The following is a 27664-nucleotide window of genomic DNA, read 5'->3' on the forward strand; positions in this document are numbered from 1 at the left end:
TGGATCCAACGCAAAATTTCGGCAACACCTCCCGTTGTTCTCCTGATACACGTCTCCGCAATAAACAGAGAGGATGTGCATCAGGAGAACAACAGGGAGGCACTGACGAAATTCCGCATCGGATCCAGACCACAGCATACGGGAAAACGAACCCAATAAACACATACTCGGGTTGTCCATGGATAATGTTGGACAATTCAAAAGGATGGCGGTTATAAATATGCAAAGACATGAATATTTATAGATGTTGCCCTTTCGAACGGGAGACGCATACTGGTCACGCATACTGATAAATTAATTTAATTACCTAAATCTAGAAAGTTTCATCCGGAAACCGAGCCACAGTAAATGAAGGGGCGAGGAGGAGATGAAATTTATACTGACCCACGAATGCAGGGGCGGAGCTCGTACAACGCACGGGGAGGTCTTCGCACAGCAGACCTCACAAGGACGAGACAACTATCACATGTAAATCCACCCGATCAACACAAATATTCTCATTATGTCTAATTATGTCATTTTTTTAGGAAAACAAACTAAGAATATAATATTCATGAGCTAACCAAGGTTTTTAGCTTATTATGTCATTTTGGAGGACAATTAGCTAAACAAACTAAAAAATAAGATGGAGGAGAGAAGAAGGAGAAGAAGGCGAAGAAGGAGGGCTCCTTCTCCTCCTCCTCCTCCTCCTCCTTCTTCTCTTCTTATTCTTTTCATTTTTCCTCTTTCTTCTCCTCTTCTCCTCTTCTTCTTCTTCTTCTTCTTCCTCTTATTTCTATTTCTATTTTTCTTTATCCGCTTCTTCTACTTATTCTTTTTTTTCTCTTCTTCTACTTCTTATTTTTTTTTCTTCTTCTCTTCTTCTCCTTCTTTTTTTTTCTTCTCTTCTTCTTCTTCTCCTCCTCCTCCTCCTCCTCCTCTCCTCCTCCTCCTCTTCTTCTTCTTCTTCCTCCAAAAAACTAAATAACAACAAGTTAATTTCCCATGGGGGGGTGGGGTGTGGGGGCTCACCGGCAAGGGCGGCTGTGGCATCGTGGGCGGCGGGGCCGGGGGTGTTGGGGCGGCGGCGGCGGTGTTGGGGCTGCGGGGCGGCGCCGGGGGTGGTGGGGCGGCCGCGTCGGGGGGCTGTGGGGAACCGGGGCGGCGACGGTGGGGCTGTGGGGCACCGGGGTGGCGTCGGGGGTGTAGGGGTGGCGGCGTGACGGTGGTGGCAGCGGTGGGGGTCGGGGGAGAGGAGGGGAAAGAGTGGACGTTTGAGAGAGAGAGAGAGGGTCCGGGTTGATCGGGACGGATGTTAGTAAATTCAGTAGCTTTGCCGTCTAACGGCGGACGGCAAAGGGTCTAGACTCTTTGTCGTCTGCCTCAAGACTCTTTCTTGTCCGCTAGGAGACGGCGAAGAAACGACTCTAGTTTGACCTACCCTTTCCTCGGCTAGGAGGGACCAGCCCAAAACTTTGTCTTCTATTGTCCTCATCTTTGCCGTCTACGGCTGACGGCAAAGAATTGACTGATGGCAAAGACCTTCTTTCCCATCAGCCAGTTCTTTGCCATCTGCTTTGTGGGAGCTGACGGCAAAGACACTCTTTGCCATCAGCTAGCAGACGGCAAAGATTTGGCATACGGCAAAAAACTGATTTCCAGTAGTGAGAAGTGGTTTAAATATCATCCTCCCATTGAAGTTAAAGTAGCTGAACCTATGAAAGTTGAAAAAGAAACTATTAGTTATAATGTTGATCATGTTATTCCTACTGATTGAAGATATCTTGGTTGATAATATATATGGGCATGTCATTCACTTAGTTGATGAAGCTGCTAGAATTGCTAGACCTGATACTAAGGGTAAACTTAGACCTATTGTTGGCGTGCATGTTGTTTCTGTTAAGATAGGAGATCATTGTTATCATGGCTTATGTGATGTGGGTGCTAGTGTGAGTGCAACTCCCTTTACCTTATACAAAGAAATTACGAATGATATTGCACTAGCCGAATTAGATGAAATTGAGGTTACCATCAAGCTTGCTAATAGAGATACTATTTCACCAATTGGGATTGTAAGACATGTTGAAGTGTTGTGTGGGAAAAAATATCCTACCGATTTTCTTGTTCTTGGTTCCCCAAAATATGATTTTTGTCCCATTATATTCGATAGATCCTTCTTGAATACTGTTAATGCTAAGATTGATTGTGGAAAATAAACGGTTACCGTAAGTTTTGGGGATGCATCTCATGAGTTCAATTTCTCCAAATTTCGTAGACAGCCCCATGACAAATAATTGCCTAGTAAAGATGAAATTATCGATCTCACTTCTATTGTTGTGCCTCCTACCAATCCATTGGAACAATATTTTCTAGACCATGAAAATGATATGTATATGAATGAAAGGAATGAAATAGATTGGATTTTCTTTGATCAGCAGCCTATTCTAAAACACAGCCTATCTATTGATATACTCGGGGATCCTCCTCCACCCAAGGGTATCCCGTGTTTGAGCTTAAACAATTACCTGACACTCTGAAATATGCTTATCTTGATGAAAAACAGATATATCATGTTATTATTCGTGCTAACCTTTCAGAGCATGAAGAAAAAAGAATATTGATAACTCTGAGGAAGCACCATGCTGCATTTGGATATACTCTTGATGATCTTAAGGGCATTAGTCCCACTATATGTGAGCACAAAATCAACCCAGAACCTGATGCTAAACCAGTTGTTGGTCACCAATGAATGTTAAATCCTAAAATGAAGGAATTGGTAAGAAATGAAATACTAAAGCTTCTGGTGGCAGGTATAATTTATCCTATTGCTGATAGTATATGGGTTAGTCCCGTTCATTGTGTCCCTAAGAAGGGAGGCACTACTGTTGTTCCTAATGATAAAGATGAATTGATCCCGCAAATAATTGTTACGGGATATAGAATGGTAATTGATTTCAGGAAATTAAATAAAACTACTAGGAAAGATCATTACCCTCTACCTTTTATTGATCTAATGCTAGAAATATTATACAAACATACACATTTTTGCTTTCTAGATGGTTATTCTGGTTTCTCTCAAATACATGTATCAAAAGAGGATCAAGAGAAGACCACTTTTACTTGCCCTTTCGGTACCATTTCTTATAGACGTATGCGTTTTGATTTATGCAATGCACCTGCTACCTTTCAAAGATGTATGATGTCTATATTGTCTGACTTTTTTGAAAAGATTATTGAGGTTGTCATGGATGATTTTTCCGTTCACGGAACTTCTTTTGATGATTGCTTGAGAAACCTTGATCGAGTTTTGCAGAGATGTGAAGAAACTAATCTTGTTTTGAATTGGGAAAAGTGCCACTTTATGGTTAATGAAGGCATTGTATTGGGACACAAAATCTCCAAAAGAGGTATTGAAGTTGATAAAACTAAAGTTGATGCTATTGAAAAAATGTCGTGTCCAACAAATATTAAAGGTATAAGAAGTTTCCTTGGTCATGTTGGATTCTATAGGAGATTTATTAAAGACTTCTCTAAAATTTCTAAGCATCTCACTAATATTTTGCAAAATTATATTCCATTCGTTTTTTATGATGATTGTGTACAAGCATTTGAAATTCTTAAGAAAGCCTTGATAACTATACATGTTTCTCAACCACGTGATTGGAACCTACCCTTTGAAATTATGTGTGATGCTAGTGATTATGTTGTTGGTGTTGTTCTATGACAAAGAGTTAACAAGAAATTAAATGTTATCCATTATGCTAGCAAAAATCTAGACAATGCTCAAAGAAACTATGCTACCACTGAAAACGAATTTTTAGCAGTTGTGTTCGCTTGCGATAAGTTTAGACCTTATATTGTTGATTCCAAAGTAACTGTTCACACTGATAATGTTGCTATTAAGTACCTTATGGAAAATAAAGATGTTAAATGTAGACTTATTAGATGGGTCCTTATGCTACAAGAATTTGATTTGCATATTATTGATAGAAAGGGCGCTGATAACCCCGAAGCAGATAACTTGTCTAGATTAGAAAATGTTCTTCATGACCCACTACCTATTCAGGATAGCTTTCCTGATGAACAACTAGCTATTGTAAATGCTTCACGCAATTCTCCTTGGTATGTTGATTATGATAATTACATTGTTGCTAAATTTATACTGCCTAGTTTGACATACCAACAAAAGAAAAAGTTCTTCTATGATTTAATACATTACTTTCGGGACGATCCACGCCTTTATAAGAAGGAATAGATGGTATTATTAGACTTCATGTACCTGAGCATGAACAAGGATAGATCCTTCACAAGTGTCACTCTGAGGCCTATGGAGGACACCACGCTGGAGATAGAACTGAACACAAGGTACTGCAATCTAGTTTTTATTGACCTACTCTCTTCAAGGATGCTCCTAAGTTTGTTTTGTCTTGTGATGAATGTCAAAGAATCGGTAATATTAGTAGACATCAGGAAATGCCTATGAATTACTCTTTAGTTATTGAACCATTTGATGTTTGGGGTTTTGATTATATGGGACCTTTTCCAAAAAACCAACGCATATAATCATATTCTAGTTGGTGTTGATTATGTTACTAAGTGGGTAGAAGTTGTTCCAACTAGTAGTGATGATCATAACACTTCTATTAAAATGCTAAAACAAGTTAGTTTCCCTAGATTTGGAGTCCCTAGATATTTAATGACTCATGGTGGTTCACATTTTATTCATGGTGCTTTCCGTAAATTAATTGCTAGGTATAATGTTAATCATAGAGTTGCATCTCCTTATCCTCCTGAGTCTAGTGGGCAAGTAGAACTGAGAAATTGAGAAGTTAAGTTGATCTTGCAAAAGACAGTTAATAGATCTAGAAAGAACTGGTCTAAGAAACTTGACGATGCGTTATGGGCTTATAGAACGGCTTACAAAAACCCTATGGGTAAGTCTCCTTACAAAATGGTTTATGGTGAAGCATGTCACTTACCTCTAGAGCTAGAACATAAAGCCTATCGGACAATTAAAGAGTTTAATTATTATATTAAACTTGCCGATGAGAAGAGGTTATTTGACATTAGCTCACTTGATGAATGGAGAACCCACGCCTATGAGAATGCTACGTTGTTTAAAGAAAAAGTTAAGAGATGGCATGATAGAAGGATACAAAAGCGTGAATTTAATGTAGGTGATCATGTCCTGCTATACAACTCTCGTTTCAGATTTATTGCAGGAAAACTTCTCTCTAAATGGGAAGGGCCTTACAGTATTGAGGAAGTATATCGTTCTGGTGCCATCAAGATCAACAATGTCGGAGGCACAAATCCGAAGGTGTTAAATGGGCAAAGAATCAAACATTATATCTCAGGCACTCCCATAAATGTTGAAACTAATGTTATCAATACCATAACTCCGAAAGAGTACATTAGGGAGACCTATCAGAATGCCTCGGACCCCGAAAAGGAATAGGTATGTGCTATGGTAAGCAAACTGACTCCAAAACGTTTTCAATGGCAATTTTTACCAGCCTTGGAAAATTTAAAAAATTAGGAAAATTTAAAGTAGTCTGAAGCGTGCACAAGGAGGCGACAAGCTCGGGGGCGCGGCCTACCCCCCTGGTTGCACCCTGTAGGCTTGTGGCGACCCCGTGCACCCTCCGCACTCCGTTTTCTTGTGGAATACTCCCTCGGGTCGGCAAAAATTCATTATATAATCTCCGAAGATTTTGACCTCTGTATCTTAACCATATCTCATGTTTTCTTTCGAGCTGTTTCCGTAACAGATTTAGACCAACATGACGTATTCAAGTTCCCTGAAGGACAAGTTCTTTGAGAGGGTCATCAGCCCCTACCTTTCAGAGGTGCTGCAACACCCTGAAACCATTGATATGCATGAGGGGGTGCTTCACATTCGTGAAGTTAAGGGGCCCAAGAAGACCGGAAGCATGGAGACAAGGCTCGAAGCGATGGAGCAACAAGTCTCCAAGTGCCAAGGGATGGTGGAACGAGGACTTAATGCCATTGACCTGATGATCATGGAGTTTACCCATAAGCACAAGCTGGACACCAAGGACCTCTGGGATCACAACTTCAAGATTTATGATAAAATCGAGCACCTGCAATCCCAGAGCTATGACGTGCAAAACCAAAACTATGAGTATGAATACAGATTTAAGAAAATGAATTTGGCTGCAGGCTTGAGGATCCCAGAGACTAGTTCATCTTTTCACGATGGTGCACCCATGCCTTGAAAGGCGGAGGACAAACCTTAAACCTCACCAGCAACTCCAACATCACTACCTCCGAAGGAAGACAACTGAACACATGGGTATGGGCACTCCCTTTGGCTTGTGCCAATCTTGGGGGAGGTGCCCCAGTATCGTATCACCATCACACCATTTTCCTTTTTTATTTTCTTTTGTTTTTCTTCATTTGATCTTTTTAGTTATATCTTGATCTAGTAGAATAAAGTTTAAGTGTGATCTAGTTTTTCTTTTTCTTTTTGTTCCCCCTATGTAAGCAAGTCCAAGAGTTATATAATAAAGAGTAGTTTTGAGTCAAGGGCTTTGCTTGCTTCCCATATGATCATAAGAAAAATAAATATAAATAAGTTTAGAATAAAAGCAAAAGAACATCCATAATGATCTTATGAGGAGTGATGACTTCACATATAAAAAGTATGTTGATTGAAATTTATTCTGAGTTGACAAACAAAGCTATTGGTCATTGTTGCAATTAAAAGGAAGTAATAAAGAAAGAGAGGTTGACATATAAATATATTATCTTAGACATCTTTTGTGATTGTGAGCACTCATTAAAATATCATATGCCAAAAGGTTGATGTTGGACAAGGAAGACAACATAATGAGTTCTGATTTCTTATTTCGAGATAGAAGTTATATGGTTATAGATCGTTCAACATGTGTCTCTTGCTTCCACCTCATATTAGCCAAAAGAAACTCCCGCACCAAGTAGAGATACTACTTGTGCATCCAAAAACCCTTACCCAGTTTTGTCGTGAGAGTCCACAATACCTACCTATGGATTGAGTAAGATCCTTCAAGTAAGTTTTCATCGGTGCAAGCAATAAAAATTGCTCCTTAAATATGTGTAGTTTATTGGTGGGAGGAAAATAAACTTTATACAAACTTGTGACATAGAAGACATAAAAGCGACGGACTGCATAATAAAGTTCTTTATCACAAGGGGCAATACAAAGTGATGTTCTTTTGCATTAAGAGATTGTGCATCCAACTATAAAAGCACATGACAACCTATGCTTCCCTCTGCGAATGGCCTATATTTTACTTTTACTTTCTAAGTATTTACCTTTATGTAAGAGTCATGGTGATCTTCACAATTTCCTTTATTTCGCCTTTATCTTTTGGCAAGCGTGATCTGCTGGGGATGATCTACACAAATATATCCACTCGGATGTGGGTGATCATGAGTTATTATTTTTGACATTACCCTTGAGGTAAATAGTTGGGAGGCAAAGCTATAAGCCATTATCTTTCTCTGAGTCCAATTGAAGCTTTGAGCTCATATGTACCGCGTGAGTGTTAGCAATTATGAAAGACTATAAGATGATTGAGTATGTGGATTTGATTTACAAGCTCTTATATTGACTCTTTCCTTCGTTGTGATAAATTGGAATTGTTTCAATGACTGAAATCATAGTTTGTCAGTTCTCAAAAGAGTTCTAGATTCATATTTTACCTTGTGAATGAATTGTTACTTCAGTATAAGATACTCTATGGCAATGTGTATTGATGTTCTAAAGATAATCATGATGCCCTCATGTCCGTATGTTATTTTACCGACACTTCTATCTCTAAACATGTCGGCATATTTATTGATCTCGGCTTTCGCTTGAGGACAAGCGAGGTCTAAGCTTGGGGTAGTTGATACGTCCATTTTGCATCATGCTTTTATAACATTATTTATTGCATTATGGGCTGTTATTACACATTATGGTACAATATTTATGCCTTTTCTCTCTTATTTTACAAGATTTACATGAAGAGGGAGAATGCCGACAGCTGAAATTCTGGACAGGAAAAGGAGAAAATCTGAGAGACCTATTCTGCATAGCTCCAAAAGTCTTGAAAAGTTACGGAGAACAATTTTCGAATTTATAAAAAAATGGGCGAAAGAAATACCGGTGGAGACCACCAGGTGGCCACAAGCCCAGGGGGCATGGCCTACTCCGTTGGCCGCACCCTGTAGGCTTGTGGGCCCCCTAGCAGGCCTCTGATTCCCATCTTCTCCTATATGAAGGGTTTTCAACTGGAAAAATCATATCAGACCTTTCGGGACGCGACGCTGCCGTCTCAAGGCAGAACTTTAACAGAACCAATCTAGAGCTTGGGCCGAGCGATTCCATCGAGGAAACTTCCTTCCCAGAGGGGGAAATTGAAGCCATCGCCATCACCAACGATCCCCTCATCGAGAGGGGGTCAATCTCCATCAACACCTTCCTCAGCACCATCTCCTCTCCAAACCCTAGTTGATCTCTTGTATCCGATCTTTGTCTCAAAAGCTCAGATTGGTACCTGTGGGTTGCTAGTAGTGTTGATTACTCCTTATAGTTCATGCTAGTTGGTTTATTTGGTGGAAGATTATATGTTGAGTTCCTTAATGATTATTAATAATCCCCTGATCCTGAATATGAATATGCTTTGTGCGTAGTTATGTTTGTTCCTGAGGACATGGGATAAGTCTGGTTATAAGTAATCATGTGAATTTGGTATTCGTTTGATATTTTGATAAGTTATATGTCTCTCATCCAGTGGTGTCATGTGAACGTCGACTACATGACACATCACCAATATTTGGGCCTAGAGGAAGGCATTGGGAAACAATAAGTAGATGATGGGTTGCTAGAGTGACAGAATCTTAAACCCTAGTTTATGTCTTGCTACATAAGGGGCTGTTTTGGATCCATATGTTTAATGCTATGGTTAGATTTATCTTAATTCCTATTTCGTAGTTGCGGATGCTTGCGAGAGGGGTTAATCATAAGTGGGAGGATTGTCCAAGTAAGGGAAGCACCGAAGTGCCGGTCCACCCACATATCAAATTATCAAAGTAACAAACGTGAATCATATGAGCATGATGAAAACTAGCTTGACAGAAATTCCCATGTGTCCTCAGGAGCGCTTTTCTTTATATAAGAGTTTGTCGAGGCTTGTCCTTTGCTATAAAAAGGATTGGGCCACCTTGCTACACCTTAGTTACAATTATTACTTGTTACCCATTACAAATTACCTTATCATAAAACTATTTGTTACCAATAATTTTAGTGCTTGCAGAGAATACCTTACTGAAAACCGCTTGTCATTTCCTTCTGCTCCTCGTTGGGTTCGACACTCTTACTTATCAAAAGGACTACGATGGATTCTCTACACTTGTGGGTCATCACCTTCTCATCAAAATACACTGACAACCTAGCCTCTATCAAGTTGTATCAAATTGCCAGGATTGCTCGGTGAGAATTTCCAGTTTTTGAAGTTCAGATCACATATGTTCTTCCTACCAACAGTCTACGAAAAAGAAAAAATGGTTAGTTCCTCATATCCGAGACAATCTAAGCCTTTCTAATTTTCTGTACGGTGTTTGCTTTGTTGAATGAATGCTTGCATCATCGTGTCAAGTTGCTGGTCTTAGCGTTTAGTTTTTAGGGTTTCGAGTCCTATTCATAAGTTGTCACACAACCGCCTTCATCACATTTGCCAGATACCACCACCACACCACCATCATTGTTGTGGTATACCTCCACCCACCACCTTGATCGCTGCTACTGTATACCACCACAACGCCACCTTTATTGCTGCTACCTTATACCACCACCACACCACCATCATCGCCACTGTCATATACCACCACCACACCATCGTCATCACCAATCCGACTACACCTATCCCACCACTTATCCGCCACCAATCCGAGTCCATCACATATCAGGTTTGTTTCTGAGTTCTTTCTCTCTTCAGTTTCGTATTTCCTTGCGTGAGTAGGTTTCTGAAGAAAAATAAAAAATTGTTTGGAGACCCCCACACAATTTTTAGGCCAAAATTTCGATGGGTGAAAATATTATTTTCCTATCCTGTTTTTAGGCTTTGCGGAGCGTTTTGAGACACTCTCCACCATAGTGATTTTTTGTCACAATATTTGGTCGTCGCGGTCCCTAATCTTTCCATAAAATAAAACAAGAAAATAGTCAACTTGTTTGCATGTCTTGTAGATACGTGTGGGGAATAGTTTTGAGACACTCACCATTCTAGCGATTTTTTGAAAAAAATAGCGCAAAAAAAAAGAAGCGTCAAAAACAAGATAAAAGAACGCAGAGTGTGCTCTTCCCTTGATTGAGTGTTGCGTCGTGATTTTGTTGGTGTTCTAGGCTCGCGTCTCCAATACAGTCTACCCTAGAACCAGCAGGGTACCGTCGTTGAGCGTTTATTCACCTTTGCATCTGTGAATTGATTTTTGTTCACCCTTTTTCAACCATATTATAAGCCATCCTAGCTACACATATTACTTCATGTGTTTGATACTACCTTGCAACCGCTTTATCCAAGATTTGAGAGTTTTCACTACAATGATTGTTCATCACCGCATGCTATGACGGATCTGTGACACACAACCACCACGACCACCACATCCTAGTAGTTTGTAGGTTCATATTCTTGTGTGTTCTTATTGCTGCTAACCATGCCAGGATCACAAGCTGATGAGATCTACTCGGAGGGCATGACCAACAAGGAGCTCCATGATAAATTTTAGCAAATGATGGCTACCAGGTACAAGACTATGTGACCAGCCTTGGAGAGTACATGGAGCATCTAGATGGTTTGGAGAAGACATTCGACACCAATATGGACGACAAGTTCAATGTGGTATTTGTCCGTCTACCACCACCAGTTGCGGCTACCGTGCCGCTCCAACAACAACAACACCCGAATTTCATGGGACGAGCGCAACGTGTGCCTCTCTACCAAAGCCAGAATTCTGGTGTCGTTGCTACTGTTGCGACTTATGTAGTTGTTTTTGCTTCTTTCATTGAACATAATACGGATTATGATGGTGATTACGATGATGAGGGGGAGATTGCTGCAAATGAGCACCAGGGGAAACCACCACCACAAGCACCAGGTTGTCCACATGGATACAATTGCAGTGGTAGGGCTCTACCATCCCTCAGGTATGGGATCATGACCATCTCCCTAAGCTTAATATAATATTCTGACTTTTTATGGTAGATACGTTCTCATACATCTTACTTGGGAGTCAGAAATACAACAACGTTTTACATGCTTACAATTTCCTGAGGATAGATGTGTTTCTCCAGTTGTTTGTGCATTTACTCGTTTTGCTTGTGTTTGGTGGTGTGAACATCGTAGAATACATCATGCGATTATCCCAACAACTTGGGATGCTTTCAAAACTGTTATGCATACTCGTTGTGTTCCACCATATTCTCATCATGAATTACTTCAAAAATTGCAGCGTTTAAGACAAGGAAAAAAAATTATGTTGAAGAATATTATCAGGAATTACAAACTAGCATGATTAGATGTGGTATTGTTGAGGATAATGAAGCTATGCTTGCACGTTTAATGAGTGGATTAAAGAGAGATATTCAGACTATTTTAGAGTATAAGCATTATAATATTATCACTCATTTATTCCATCTTGCTTGCAAAGCTGAACATGAAGTGCAGGATTGACATGCATTGGCCAAAACTAAATCTTCTACACGTCGCACTTCATCATGGATGTCACGTACCTCATCTACGTCCACACGTCCTACTATAGCATCGCCTACTTCAGCCACCAACTCCAACCGAGATACCAGGAAACAGGCCCCTACCCCACCCTCTGCCAGGAGCACACCTTTTGGGCCTGCACAGAGCTCTTCTTCATCCATGGCGTTCACATGGTGAACGCATGAGGTTATTTGTCGTTGTTGCCAGGGGAGGTTTCTATGCGAGAGACTGCCCATCCAAGCATGTGATTATTGTTACTGAGGATGGTGGATATGAGTCCGCTAGTGATTATGATGAGGAGAGACTGGCTCTTATTGCAAGTGAAGAGTAAGGTGTAGATGATACCGAACAAGAGACACAATACATGGTTGATGACTGTCAGTGTCAAAACCGGTCGATCTTGAGTAGGGGGGTCCAAACTATGGATCTAGGGTCCATGGGTAACAAGAGACTATGGGGATGGTGTTTTTACCTAGGTTCAGGCCCTCTTGATTGAGGTAAAACCCTACGTCCTACTCTTGTTGTTACTGATGAGATAGTACAGAGTACAAGGTTGATCTACTGCGAGATCGATATTGTGGTCTGAACCCTAATCGTAGTTAGCTTGATGTACCTTGCAAGCTATGACCCCCTGGATTATATAGACGTCAAGGGTGTCAATATTTACACAAGGTCGATTACAACAGAAAAGGAATATGTTGATGTCTATATCTCCTTGGATTGTACACCAAGTCTTCGGAAGAGTCCATCTAGAATAAAACACTTCTATCAACTGGTCGAACGACTAAGGAAGCCTGGCCCATATAGATAGGTAAGCGGCCAAAGGATCCCCTAGTCCTGGACCCCCTCGGTAGCCCCCAAACTAGCCTCCAATACCGAAATCCTCCTCCAGAGTCGACGTCATGGGATACGGGCTTGCGAGGAGAGTTCCTTCTTTCTCCTCCGACCAAAGATAGCTAGGCTCTTGATGACTCCTTCTCTTTCAAACATGAAGTTAAATATATCAATTTTTATCCCTCGGCTTACCGTTTTAACAACAGGTGGCATCTTTCCTAGTTTGTAAGGCCATAGTTTTTTGAGCGAGCGGCTCGAGACCGCTTTATTTGGCATGTCCCATCATGGAGATCGTGCCCCCTTTTCAGGGATATGGTTTATGGTTGGGCTTATCCCACACACCCATAATCGCAGGTTCATCGGGAAGTGGTGGAGTTTACGAGGCCTTCGGCATTCTAGCAAGTCATAAAAGGTAAAAAAAAACTATCATCTCAACCTCCTATCGCACCTCAGATCTCACTTGCCATCGCGATTCCCCTTTCTCCAAGCTCCAGCGCCCTAGTCCCTTCTTCTCCTCCCAATCTCTCGAACCCTCTTACGAGTCCGACAACAGTCAGTTCTGGTTCCAAGGGCAAGTGGGAGGTCTCCTCCGTCTTTGAAAAAGACATCTTGGAGGTGAAGACTTGAGGCTACCTCCCGGTAAACATAGCCCACCGTGTGTCGGAGGAGGACCAAATTATCCCCACCCTAAGGGATGGGGAAAGAGTGGTTTTTATCCCTCATTTCATTAGAGGTTTGAGCTTCCCACTTCACTCATTTATTTGGAGGATCATGTTTTACTATGGTCTCGACTTCCACGATCTCCCCCCAAACTCGATAACCCATCTTTCCGCCTTCATCGGGGTCTACGAAGCCTTCTTGCGGGTCCAACCACACTTTGTCGTGTGGTTGAAGGTCCTCAACGTCAAGCCCAAGGTCGTCAATGACAAGAAGGCTTGCTATGGAGGGGCAATGATAGGCAAGCTCAATGGGGCTACATGTCCAAAGGGCACATTCATCAACACTATCAAGTCATGGAAAAAGGAGTGGTTCTACAGCACGGAAACACGCAACACCGACGAGGTAGCTCCTCCTGTATTCAAATATGGCCCCCTACGCGCCTCACATCCTGGACGAAGAAGGCCCTAGATTCAGGGGAGGCAATTGATGTGAAGGAGCTCGCGAAGAGGATCTCCAATCTAATGGAGAAGATCGACCTTACCAATGTAGTATAGGTGATGCTACATCGCGTCCTGATACGTCCATTTTGCATCATGCTTTTGTGTTGATATTTATCACATTATGGGCTGTTATTACACATTACGGTACAATACTTATTCCTTTTCTCTCTTATTTTATAAGCTTTACATGAAGAGGAAGAATGCCGGCACCTGGAATTCCGGGCTGGAAAAGGAGCAAGTTTGAGATACCTATTCTGTACAACTCCAAAAGCCGTGAAAATCAACGAGGAAATATTTTGGATTTTATAAAAAATACTGGGTGGAAGAAGTACTCGAGGGGAGCCACCAGGAGGCCACAAGCCTGCCAGGCACGACCTAACCCCTGGCAGCGCCTGGGTGGCTTGTGGGCCCCCTGTTACCTCTCCGGCTCCCATCTTTCGCTATAAGGAGGGATTCATCCCAAAAAAATAAAGAGAAGGCTTTCGGGAGGAATCGCCGCCGCCACGAGGCGGAACTTGAGCATAACCAATCTAGAGCTCCGGCAGGGCCGTCCTGTTGGGGAAACTTCCCTCCCGGAGGGGGAAATCGTCACCCTCGTCATCACCAACACTCCTCTCATCGGAGGGGACTCATCTCCATCAACATATTCATCAGCACCATCTCATCTCCAAACCCTAGTTCATCTCTTGTAACCAATCTCCGTCTCGCGACTCCGATTGGTACTTGTAAGGTTGCTAGTAGTGTTAATTACTCTTTGTAGTTGATGCTAGTTGGATTACTCGGTGGAAGATCCTATGTTCAGATCCTTAATGCTATTCAATACCTCTCTGATCATGAACATAATTATGCTTTGTGAGTAGTCACTTTTGTTCCTGAGGACATGGGATAAGTCTTGCTATAAGTAGTCATGTGAATTTGGTATTCGTTCGATATTTTGATGCGTTGTATGTTGTATTTCCTCTAGTGGTGTTATGTGAATATCGACTACATGACACTTCACCATTATTTGGGCCTAGAGGAAAGCATTGGGAAGTAATAAGTAGATGATGGGTTGCTAGAGTGACAGAAGCTTAAACCCTAGTTTATGTGTTGCTTTGTAAGGGGCTGATTTGGATCCACTAGTTTAATGCTTTGGTTAGACTTTGTCTTAATTCTTCTTTCGTAGTTGCGGATGCTTGCGAGAGGGGTTAATCATAAGTGGGATGTTTGTCCAAGTAAGGACAACACCAAAGCACCGGTCCACCCACATATCAAACTATCAAAGTAGAGAACGCGAATCATATGAACATGATGAAAACTAGCTTGACAGAAATTCCCATGTGTCCTCATATAAGAATTCGTCCACGCTTGTCCCTGGCTACAAAAGGGATTGGGACATCTTGCTGCACCTTTGTTACTATTGTTACTTGCTACTCGCTATGAATTATCTTATCGCACAACTATGTGTTACCGATAATTTCACTGCCTGCAGAGAATACCTTGCTGAAAACCACTTGTCAGTTCCTTCTGCTCCTTGTTGGGTTCGACACACTTACTTATCGAAAGGACTACGATAGATCCCCTACACTTGTGGGTCATCACGGCCTTCTCCGCAGCCAGCATCGATCCATCCCGATGTGGGAAAACGATCCGGAGAACCTGGACAATACAACCGCTCAGTACAGAGTTTTTTCCGCACCTCTCTAGAGAAGTTGTGGAAGGCTCTGTTCAACTCGAAAAATACTTGGCCCGACGAGGAGGAGGATGAAGTCCTTGCCCGCCTCAATCCGGCAGGGCCGGTGATGTTTTTACTGAATTGTTTTAACTTCAATCGCTCCTTTAATAAGGCACTTACCCCTTCCTTCCTTGAAATCCTTGATCTGGCTGAAGAAATCCGGACGGATTAACTATGCGATGCCTCTACCCGAGGATGCCATGACACGTCTGCTGGCGGCCATGTTGGTCGAGAAGCCGTACACGGCTCCGAGGGAGAAGTATGAACACAAGAAGGGAAAGAAGAAGATCCAGGGGTCTTTGATCGAAGGGTCCCCCATATACTAAGTCTGAAGAGAGACTATCTCCCTCCCACATGGAGGGAGAAGAAGAGGAGGAGGAGGAGGAGGTAAGCGACTCCTCTCATACCAAAAAGAGAGCGGCCTCCGAAGACGCTGAGGGAGACCAAGCTCTTGTTGCTTTGAAGAGGCCATGTAGGCCCCTTACGGCCCTATTCGATGATATACCACACTCACGCGAGGAGTCTATGGATGAAGCACCAGTCCCTCGAAGGATCCTTAGTGTGAAGCCGCGAGCAAAAAGGTATGTATGGAAAATCCGAATAGACCATCTATCTAATTACAGCTGTTCTAATTAGGCTTGTTCTTTGTATTACAGACTGCAACACAATCTTCCCACCAATCAGATTTCGGAGGGGGGTTCCGTGTCAGCTAACGTGGATGAATGCCGGACCGGATCGCCCTACTCATCTCCCCCCACAGCTGAAGGGACCAGAGAGGCGGTATCCCAGGGGGGGCCCTGCACCGGATATGATAGTCAGGGGTGAAGATACTATGGTCGAGGCCAGGAGGATGAACTCCCCTTAGCAATGAAGGAGGGAAGTCCCGGACCCTCTAGGTGTCCTTCAAAGACTACTTTGGAGAATTCCCCGTCTCCGGTGGCAGCGGTAGTGGTCTCTCCAATAAGGGAGACTACTATGGCGCAGCTGGAGCCACCCACGACGGAGCCACTCCAAACTAGATGGACAAAGCTAAGATAGGAAGGTCTACATGACCCCTCCATTCCCGAAGAAGGTCGCACTCATCTGAGTGCAGTTTTTCAAAGTATTCAATCGATTGATAATAATTTGAAAGGAGATTTTGACGCACTCTTAGCGGGCAGAATAAAACAATGCGTGCAACCCCTATGGATCTGGTGGGTTACCCAGAGCACATCCTGGCAAAAAGGATATTTGAAAATGATCACAATATGTTCTTTTGCACGCCTCTGCGTCATCCGCGGCCCCCAACTCTCTGGAGTTGGCGGAAATGAATCGGAAATTAAGAGTTTTAGAAGAGGAGCTAGGTCGCATCAACAAGTGTTTTGAAGACGCTGAAAGTGAGTGCGTGAACCTTAGCATTTATATGGATTTATATATAATTTTGTCTCTAACTGAGTGCTTGTCAACTAATTATCACAGTTGTGTCTGTCAACGTCCATCGGCTCAATGACGAACTGAGCCAAGCCAAGCAAGAGGCCGCCGAACAAAGGGCGGCGACCGTACATGTTAAGGCCATTAGCAAGAAATCTGAAGCTTGGGTCAACGAAGTTCAGCAGGAACTTAAGGAGGCCATCACGTAGAATGAGGCTCTGAAGCAAAAATCAGAAACAAAAATCGACCGAACTGACAACGGCCACTACAACCCTCCAAGAAGTGCGGAAAGAGGCGCTTGATCTCTAGAAGGAGGTTCATTAGATCAAACAAATCGCGACTGGTAAGAAGTATTTATTGCAATGTACCTTTGGCGGGCGAAGATTTGTATCCCTTAACCGACTATGGAGCTATTCAGGTACGATGGTCGATTTGCCGAAGAGTGCGGTCGAGGTTGAGAAGTAATATGCTTCTCAGGAGCATGCGGCGTAGCAGAGGCTCTTCTGGGCACAGTTCCTCAATCTGGAGCATCCTCAAATGGCGTCAGGCCAGTTGAAGCAGCTAATGGAGGTGCACAAGATGACTGAGCGGGCCATGAAGGACTTGTGCATCAGGTTGTGGTCGGCCGAACCATTGCCCATTAACTATTTTGGCTTGATTCAGAAGCTAATTGTTGTGTCACCTCAAATAGACGTCGCGAAGTGCTCGGTCTACATCGAAGGAGCTCGCATGGCTTTTTGTGAAGACAATGATGCATTTGAATTGCAACTCTTGTATGACAATGCCTATCAGTTTTTGCATGGTAGATCATGGCTTTGAATTGCAACTCCTATTTTGGTTATTTCAGTACTGAAAATTTCCGGTCGTCGGGTTCAGCCCCCTACCTGATTATAGCGAGGGTGTTTTGAAATTCAACACAATTACCCTTAGCCAACGTCTTGGCACCATCAAGGTGGTAATGTGGGAGAAAACCTGGCAATTGCACCATCGGTCTTTGATACTTTTGTTTGACCACAAGAGCATGATCATGGGTGCTAACTAGAGACCTTTCGAAACTTTGTGATTTTCGGCTTATACCGTGGTGTGAAAAACTTGTAATCACTTGGTTTGAATGACTTCAGAACCTGTCGTGAAAAGCGATGAACCCATAACGGTTCCTTAGTTTGACACTTGTCTTTGGATCGTGGACTACTTCTTGCTTATCATGCTAGTCAGTTTTCGGCTTTCTTCACAAAGGTACTTCACTAGACGAACTGGAAATACAATAACAGTGGTTCTCCCATTACCCTTTTAGCCAAACTATCACAACGTAAATGGGTAAACACGGGAACGGGGCAACCCAACATTTGACCCAAGACACAATTCAGAACTTATGCATATAATGCAAATCCAAGACCCCACACTAGTGAAATAGCAACATAACAGACTGAAAAGGGGTGGTTGTCAAGACCAAGCCCCCATTAGTTCAGTCAATGTGTGCGTACAAAATCAAACTGCGTAAGTATTCGGGAAGCGGTTTGGTAAATGTAGGTGGCAAAAAATCATTGTGAAGCTCATATGTAACAAAGAGTGTTCTTTACTTCTGAAGAATTATGAATTGTATAATTCAGACTTCACAAGCAGTTGTATATTTATAGATGGATAATAGAGTACAGAGTAGAGGTTTACACAAGGTTGGATATGACTAGTTTGATGTTCGTGTAAGCACCTTGTTGCATGGTTGCGCCTTTACTCATTAGAGGACACCCCTTGAACAAGGGGGGGGTCTGTGATGAACAGCTCTTATGGTCAATGGTGGTCTTGAGAAGCCGCCGATGTGTATGTGTGCTTTACGCAGAGATTGGTCCTTGATGGCACCTGTATATGTTTAGAGACTATACTGTCCATCGTTTGGTTTATCGAAATAGTAAGTCGTGTCTTATTAGTCCTCATAGCTGCCCATGGTATCTTAAGCGCAAAGTTGTGTCTTCCGGGACGTACTTTGCTGGAGGCAAGAGGTGCTGCTATGAGGGGTGTATCCCTATTTATTCGTTGAGGTATAAGACTATGGCGGGGCGCGATCCCATTTATGTTCCTTAATGGATACTCTTGTGTTAGGAGTCGCGTCGCTAGTGTGTACTTTGGTTGCTAAGGCTGCAGTATGTTCCTTGGTCTAAAGGTATCGTTCGGTGTTACCATTGACAGTGATAACAGGCTTGGGTCCGGGCATTTTCATCTGGAGGTATGCATAATGGGAGACGACATTGAAGCGAGCAAACGCCATATGGCCGAGGACTGCATTGTGACATCCTCCGATTATGCTATAGTGATACTTGTAATTAAGCTACAGTAAACCGTGAGGTTTAAGCTAATGCTTTTGCTAAACCATGTTTTCTCACATTGGAATCATATCTCATTTGAATTTCCTAATGAGTTTCAAAATTCTTTTACAAAGTGGATTAGATAGTTTTGCGAACCTGAAACTAAAATCATGTTTGGGTTTCAAATATTCACCTAGTATTTATAAATTTGTAACAAAAATTTCATCAATCTTATAAGTGCCTCTAAAACAATAATAGCAGAGGCCAACACAAGCTAATAAATGACATTTTGAATTATAAAATTTCCAAGCTCTTTCAATTGGCCTCAAACTTTTTGGAGGCAGTGTATAAAATGCAATAGATTTAATGGGCCTAATGACTTATTTTACAAAAGTTCTTGTGCTTATGAAATTAAAGCAGAACAGGAATTACTTCAATTCTACAAGAGAGATTTCTTTAAAAAAAAGGGAAAGGCCCCCTTCCCATTATTTTCACTCGCCTTTGCCCAACCAGCCCACCTCCCACCTTGTTCCTCTGTTCACATGGGGCCCCTCGTCGCCACCGTTTGGCGAGCTCCAGTCCGCCAAGTCCTCCCGTACCTCACCCTCGCGCTCGTGGTGAACTGCTATTCCATTGCTCTTCTTTCCCCTTCCAAATCCATCATCGTACGGCATCCCCGAGCTCCTGATTGCCGTTGATGCACTGCCGCCCCGGATGTTCGCCCGTAGCTCCGGCCTCTGATGGTGCTGAACTCCTAGTGTTGCGCTAATGTTTGCCACTCCTGCAGCCCAGGCCCGCGTGGAGCTCGCGCACCCCGGCACGCCCCTTCCTGCACCGCTACGTGTTAGTGGAGGTGAGTGCCACCATTGCTTCCACTACTGTAGTGCTTCGTTGTTGTGCGTCGCCACGTCCGGCCGCGGCTGCTGCCACCCGGGGTCGCCAGAGCCGCACCGCCCACTCGTCTTTGGCCGCACCCTACGCCTCTCGCTCGCCCGACTACATCGCCGCTGATGTGTCGCACGCTCGCCATTGACGCGTTGCGTCTGTACGCGCTCACCCACGGGCCCCTGCTGTGACCAGGCGCCGCGCCCATGAACCGCCCGCGCCCGCCTCATCCTCATCCCGCGCTCGTCGTCGCCTTCCGTTCGTTGTCGCTGCTCGGCATGGTGTGTGCTTGCAGCTCCGCTTGCTGCTTGTCGTTGTTGTTGCTATTGTAACCATTCTTGTTGCCTTGTCGCGTCAGCTTTCGCCCCGTGTGTGTTGGGATCGACCGTAGGTGCACCACATGCGAAATAAAATTCCTACGCGTAGAACATCCAAGAACATGCTATGGAGATGGATCGCAGATCGTTACCACTACACACGTAGTGTCGTACTGCGGAAGTAGAGTTGGGGCAGTGCGTCCGCGTGGTTCGTCTCCTCCTTGTCCGTTCTCCCTCCTGCAGCCGATCCGATCTCCCTCGTGAGTCCGGTCGCTGGATCCCGCGTACAGGCTCACCGGAGCGGCGCAAGTGCACCGCCTGTAATGGTATCCGGACATGCAGGAGGAACACACCATGCGACAGACTGCTAAGTCCGATCACACAGTCGGCGGTGGGTGGAGGTGGCTATTCGCAACTCATGTGAGACCCTAATGACGGCGCCGAAATGATCAAATAAATAGGTGTGCCGTACCTCCAATACATATAGGCATCCGGCGCAGGCTCAACTCTTGGGCCTTGCACGGACCCTAAAGCCCACGTGTTCCTTCCCTTAAGCGCGCAACCCTTTAGGTTCTCGTTCACTTGGTCACGAGTCAGACCACGTCCGACTCGGCTAGAGAGTAGTGGTCTCTAGCAAGACGTATCGACTCCAAGTGTCCGATGAAGCTGGTTAGGCAAACTTGTACTTCATACTTATGTTCCCTTTGCCACACGATATACATTGTCGTGCTCAAGGCGATATGGTCATCCTTGTTGTTGCACGACCTCTTTCTCATTCCGGTGAATCCGACAAGAATTCGGATTATCTCATAATCCTCATTGCATGGCCATGCTTATCCAGGTTGGATCAACTGAGGGGACCAGAGTATATCTCTCGTAATCGGAGGAGCAAATCCCATCTTGCTCGACCATGTCTCGCAGCATGGGTCTGGACAAGCCCGAAACCTACCTTTGTAACTACCCAGTCACGGAGTAGCGTTTGGTCGGCCCAAAGCAAGTATGTCACCATCCCGAGTACATGCGATAGCTCAGGTCTTAGGACATAGAACGTATGTTGTCCTAGAGACTCACAGATGACCTATCACTGCGTCTCATAGTTGGGTTTATCTCATAGCCAAGATAATATCGGAGGGGAAAATCCAACTCAGACCTTATCTTGGCTTGGATTTGACGTACCTGATATTTCTGAGTCATATTATGCGGCTAGCATCCAATGTTACATGGCCAGTGAGGTCGGACCATCCACCGTGTCATATGCTAGTATAACTCGTTGCGCGTCCACATAACCCTTTCGACTAGGGACTCTTTAGGACAGTCATCATACAATGCATAGTCTCACAAACAAGTCACATACTTGTTAATTACACATCATTGATAATGTCCAAGGACTATCTTTATTCATAAAAATATAGGAAATATCATCATACATGATTGCCTAGAGTCTCCCACTTGCACTAGAGTCAATCAAATAGACATCGAATGCCCATAGCTCTAATGTGCCCCTCATGCTTGGGTTGTGGAAGTGGCTTAGTCAACAGATCAGCAATGTTTGCATCTGTATGAATCTTGCATAAATTAGTGTCACCTTTCGCTACGAGCTTTCGTATCAGGTGATACTTTCGGTCTATGTGCCTGGTCTTGTGGTATTGTCTCGGCTCCTTGGCATGTGTGATGGCACCTGAATTATCGCAATAAAGGTCCAACGGTTTTGACCAGCCCAGGAACACACCAACATCTTCCAGGAACTTCCGAATCCAAACACCTTCCTTTGCGGCTTCACAAGCCGCAATGTATTCGGCCTCTGTTGTGGAGTCGGCCACCGTATCTTGCTTGGAACTCGTCCAGCTCATTGCTCCTCCATTCATGACATACACGAATCCTGTTTGCGATTGACAATCATCCCTGTCGGTTTGGAAACTAGCATCAACGTAACCCTTTACATTGAGCTCCTCCTCACCTCCATAAACTAGGAACATCTCTTTAGTCCTTTTCAGGTACTTTAGAATAGCTTTCACCGCTGCCCAGTAATTCTCACCTGGGTTGGCTTGGTATCTTCTTGTTAATCTTATTGCAAAGGCAACATCTAGTCGAGTACATAGCATGGCATACATGATGGATCCTATTGCCGAAGCATATGGAACCCTACTCATGCGCTTTAGCTCATCATAAGTCAAACGACTCTGAGTCTTGCTTAGCCTTATACCATGTGAGACAGGCAAGAACCCTTTCTTGGCCTTACTCATGTTGAACCTCTTCAACACTTTGTCTATGTATGTAATCTGGCTCAAGTCGAGCAGCCTCCTCAACCTATTTCTATAGATCTTGATGCCTAAAATGTACACTGCCTCTCCAAGGTCATTCATTGAAAACTTGCCATTCAATGATTCCTTGACTGAGTTCAGCATCGAAACATCATTTTTGATCAGTAGTATGTCATCCACATACAAGATCAAAAATACTACCGAGCTCCCACTAGACTTCTTGTATAAACAATAGTCCTCTTCGTTCTTGCTGAAACCAAGGTCAACGATGACTTCATCAAAACGAATATTCCAACTCCGAGCTGCTTGCCTCAATCCATAAATGGATATCTTGAGCTTGCATATTTTACCAGCATTAGTTGGATCGAAAAAACCTTCGGGTTGTATCTTGTGTACATCCACCTTTAAATTTCCATAAAGGAAAGCCGTTTTGACATCCATCTGCCATATGTCATAATCAAAATATGCAGCTATAGCTAGTATGATCCTCACCGACTTCAGCATCGCTACCGGCGAGTAAGTCTCATCGTAGTCAATTCCTTGAACTTGTCCATAACCTTTAGTGACAAGCCGAGCTTTGTGGATCTGAACATTTCCATCCACATCGGTTTTCTTCTTGAAGGCCCATTTGGTACCAATGGCTACTATGCCAGGCGGTGGATCAACCAAGTCCCGGACTTGATTATCATCCATGGACTTTAACTCGTTTCTCGTGGCCTCAAGCCATGCCTCGGAATCTGGGCTCACCATCGCTTCTGCATACGTGGCTGGCTCGTCGCATTCTAGCAACAACACATCGCGCACTTTGCGCAATCTATCCGACCTCCGCGGCTCCAGTGCCGACTCCACTACGGGTTCCCTGACCAACTCCGGTATGATCTCATCACCAACCGAGTTGTCCCCGAGTGGCTCTCGAATTTCCTTGAGTCGCACCATTCGCCCACTACCTCCCGACTGAGAAACTCTTTCTCTAGGAAAATCCAGTTCCGAGCAGCAAACACTTTGTTCTCTTCTCGGTTGTAGAAGCTGTATCCCAAGGTTTCCCTCGGATATCGCACGAATATGCATTTATCCGACTTGGGTGTAAGCTTGTTCGACATGAGTCGCTTGACAAATGATTCACAGCCCCAAATCTTTAGAAAAGACAAACTTGGACTCTTCCGAGTTCATATCTCATGTGGTATCTTGTCTATGGATTTTGGTGGTACCCTGTTAAGTGTGAAAGTTGCAGTTTCTAGAGCGTTTCCCCAACATGACAAGGGTAAATCCGATTTGCTCATCATCGATCGGACCATGTCCAACAAGGTTCGATTTCTCTGTTCTGACACGTTGTTTCTTTGTGGTGTGCCTGAAGGTGCGAGCTGAGGTACTATACCTCGGCATTTCACATGATCATCAAACTCATGGCTCATGTACTCACCTCCACGATCTGATCGTAGAAGCTTTATCGTCTTGCCGAGCTGATTTTCCACCTCGTTGTGAAACTCTTTGAACTTTTCAAAAGTCTCTGACTTGTGCCTCATCAAATAGATATATCCATATCTACTCAAGTCGTCGATAAAATTCACGAAGTACTGATAGCCACCCTTGGCCGTTGTGCTCATTGGACCACACATATCACTATGTATAAGCTCCAACAGCTCGGACGCCCTCTCGCAACTCTTTGCAAAAGGAGACTTAGTCATCTTGCCTAGCAAGCATGATTCACATGTCTCGAATGACCCGGAGTCACACGAAGTTAGCAGTCCATCATCATGGAGCTTCTTCATGCGTTTCAGACTAATGTGTCCAAGCCGGCAATGCCAGAAGTATGTCGGATTTATCTCATTAGGCTTATGCCTCTTGACATTCATGTTATAGACTGGTTCCGTTTCTAGATTCAAAATAAATAGACCATCTACAATGGGTGCATAGCCGTGGAACATTCCATTCAAATAAAATGAACAACCATTGTCCTTTAAATTGAATTCATAACCTTCTCTCATCAAACATGAGGCAGAAATAATGTTCCGACTAAGTGGAGGAATGTAATAATAATTATTCAATTCCAAAATAAACCTAGACGAAAGTTGGAGCTGCATCGTGCCGACCTCCAACGCAGCAACTCTTGCTTTATTGTCGACCCTGATGTCAATCTTCCCTTGTGCCACACGCCTAGTTCTTACCAGCCCCTGGATCGAATTGCAAATATGAACAATCGATCCGGTATCAAATACCCAAGAGCTACGAGGTATGACAGCAAGGTAAATGTGATGACCATCAACACCATTGTTACACCCACAGCCCCAGCCGCTATACATACTGGACTAGTTACTAGAGCTCGTGCACGCCAGTTGAATTATGAGGTACTTTTGTTTCTTGGGAATACTTCTAATGTTCATGAACATATGATGTTGTCTAAGTTAGATACTTGTGTTGTGCTCATGAATGAAGCACCTAGCATGGACAAGAAGGATATCTGTTGGAGCGGGATCAAGCATGGAGAAGAAGGTGCACGCGCGGGAGAGAACAATGGAACTTCCACTCGTGATTTTCGCACTTTAAAGCCACCATAAGTAGAGCATGAATGATTTGGACGAAATATTGAAGACGCCAATCTATAAATTTCGTCCATAGGCTATTATAGGTGTTGCGCCACCTTATTTTTGGGTCAGGCCCATGTAATTTCTAAATACCATAATATAGGCTATTTTTAGAGTCCGTATGTGTGGGGAAACCGAGTTTAGGGCTGTTTTCGGACCCATCTTCCAAGGGTCACGAAATTGCCTCTCTATTCCCTCATATATACAGCCCTTAGGGCACTGTTTAGACTTGGGTTTTGTTTAGATTACAAGTTCACCATAGCTGCAACTTCGCGTTCTTCATTTTTGTTCTACGGCCAGACAAAGGCATCATAGAACCCCACCTTCATCAATAAAGCTTTTCCTCTTATATTTTGAGTATCTTGATTGCAATCTTAGTTTCTTGCTTATTCTTCGTTTGTGTGCAGGAAACAGACCTTCATGGTCAGGTTGATCGTGCTCCGGCATGGTCAATAACCTCTCGGAGTTGGTTTAGCGATTTCTAAGGTGCGACACACGTTTGTAGTCGGATTGGCAAAGTCGACTCTACCAAAACGATACTTGTGATCTCATCGAAAGACAGGGACAACTTCGCATCTATCAAAATGTCTATAACATATGTAACAAGTGTACCTTTGCCTGAAGAAGCATCTCCGGCCTTCTTCTCATGCTCAACAAGCCACTTGCTACAGTTCCTCTTCAAGTGACCAGTTTCCTTGCAATGATAGCAAATGGTCTTTGAGTTCGGTCCGGACTTCGGCTTAGCGGCGGAGACAACCTTCTCTGTGCCCTTTGCCTTAGCCTTTTTCTTGGACCAGCTCTTCTTGAAATTAGCCGAGTTCTGCACCATCAACACTTGATGCGTGCCTTTCTTAATATCCTGCTCTGCCACCTTCAGTATCCCATGCAATTCAGTGAGCTTCTTATCCATGCCGTGCATATGATAGTTCGAGATGAACGTCCCATAGCTGGCTGGAAGAGAACCGAGAACTGCATCAGTCGCCACCTCATCCAAGAGTGGGAAACCCAATCGATCCAAAGCTTGCACATATCTGATCATCTTGATCACATGCGTGCTCAGTGGATCACCTTCCTTCAGCTGACAATCCATCAAGGATCGCCAGACGTTGAACCTTTCAGTCCTAGCCTGCACCTGAAACATGCTCTTGAGACCCTCGATCATATCGCAATGTGTTCGAAATGTTGTTGCAAACCAGGCTCCATACAAGCCAGCATGAGGTAGCTGATCTCGTTTGATTCATCAACGAGTTTCTGATAGGCATTCTTGGTTGTGGCATTAGCATTATTGGCAGGTTCCTGTGGAAGTGGATCCTCTCGAACATGTTCCTTTTTATCATGCTTGAGAAGAATTCTCAGATTTCTATACCAGGTGGTAAAGTTTGTTCCATTTAGTTTATCCTTTTCCAGAATTGGTTTCAATGCAAAGTTTTGAGCATGTGGTGCCATTGAGTTACAACAAAAAGAAATATGCAATCACTAAGCAATGTGTTTATGTAAAGTAATTCAAGCCTTAAATATAACTACTCCCACTGAAGTGGGAATCCCTCCGCAAACTCTGAGTGATTCAGGATCCATCTAGAGCGAGCGACTAGTGAGCTTTAGCATCACTGCTAGACAACTTGCCTATTCGGTAAGCAACTCCTTGCTAATCGTATTTCTATACGACTCCTGTCGGTCGGGTAGGTATCTCATGCCCCGACTCACGACCTTATTTGCCACAAGGCCCAAAACCATTTTGATAGCCTTGTCAAGTTAACCTGATGCAGTGCATCTCCGTGTCTGACACGAACCCTCCAGTTCAATGACATCTAGCAGCACCTCAATTTTATGAGCCCACTACCAGACGTACTTGACGTGCGAAGGTGCAACATCCGGAATGGCAACGTGCTTGATATTAATGAGGGATCTTTCTACCATACTAACATGTATAGAAATAAGAAGCAATATCAATCACATATAAACAAAAAAAATTGTGAAATAGTATGGCTCCTTCATGGACATCCTTTCATGGCCGGCTCCAGCTCCGATGGCGAGGGTGATAATCCATCTTGTATGTCACGCCGGGACGCCAAAGACTCAAACTTGATCTCTGTTCTCCAACTACTACAACTAATAATGAATTTACACAGCATCACAAGTCGACACGCAGGTCGTTATACAATATAATGATAGCTCTTTGGCTCCTATCAGCTGACAATCATGACATGCAGGTCATGTTAAATTACACACATGCATCACATACATATGAGCCATACTATTCACATCAAAGTTGAAAAACAAACTCATCCATAGAGTCGCATTCTACCAGTTTGTGTGATCATGTATGAAATACAAGGTGCTACGCACACGGCGGTCCTGCAAGGCCCACCTCGTGAGCCCCCACCTCATGAGGCCCACCTCGTGAGTCCCAAGTTGCTATGCACACGGCGGTCCCCCTCGTGAGGTCTCCTCGTGAGGTCGCCTCGA

The sequence above is a fragment of the Hordeum vulgare genome, chromosome 7H (assembly GCF_904849725.1).
Source record: "Hordeum vulgare subsp. vulgare chromosome 7H, MorexV3_pseudomolecules_assembly, whole genome shotgun sequence".
NCBI lineage: Eukaryota > Viridiplantae > Streptophyta > Magnoliopsida > Poales > Poaceae > Hordeum > Hordeum vulgare.